This window comes from Seriola lalandi, unplaced genomic scaffold (genome assembly GCF_002814215.2).
Source record: "Seriola lalandi dorsalis isolate HSWRI2012SDOR001 ecotype SW California unplaced genomic scaffold, Sedor1 jcf7180002054977, whole genome shotgun sequence".
NCBI lineage: Eukaryota > Metazoa > Chordata > Actinopteri > Carangiformes > Carangidae > Seriola > Seriola lalandi.
Window position 1 is genome coordinate 304684 of NW_019525527.1, and position 485 is coordinate 305168.

The following is a 485-nucleotide window of genomic DNA, read 5'->3' on the forward strand; positions in this document are numbered from 1 at the left end:
TTTCTCTGCAGAGGGAGTCTCTTCGATCTTCTTCTTGATGTACTGGACTGTTTCCTGATTGGTCTGTGAGTCAATTCCTGTCTGTGACATCAGACCTCGTAGGAGAGTCCGATTGGTCTGCAGCGAAAGACCCAGGAGGAAGCGGAGGAACAAGTCCAGGTGTCCGTCTGGACTCTGTAAGGCCTCGTCCACAGCTCTCTGGTAGAAATTTGTCTCTGCAGATTTGTCTTGTTTTGGTTCAGACTTCTTGGAGGTTGATTGTTCTTCTGACATTAGATTGAGTCCAGACTTGATGAAGGTCAGATGGACATGAAGAGCAGCCAGAAACTCCTGAACACTCAGATGGACGAAGCAGAACACCTTGTCCTGGTACAGGCCTCTCTCCTCTTTAAAGATCTGTGTGAACACTCCCGAGTTCACTGAGGCTGCTCTGATATCGATGCCACACTCTGTCAGGTCTGATTCATAGAAGATCAGGTTTCCTT

At 48.0% G+C, this 485-nt stretch overlaps 2 protein-coding genes across 2 annotated transcripts in view; both read right to left on the bottom strand.

Moving 5' to 3' along the window:
* LOC147817281 (uncharacterized) overlaps positions 1 to 485 on the bottom strand; it is an 82274-nt gene that overhangs the window by 58823 nt on the left and 22966 nt on the right. The gene's annotated exons all lie outside the window — the stretch shown is intronic.
* The window catches only part of LOC111646888 (uncharacterized), a 32582-nt gene that overhangs the window by 25906 nt on the left and 6191 nt on the right, over positions 1 to 485 (bottom strand). The gene's annotated exons all lie outside the window — the stretch shown is intronic.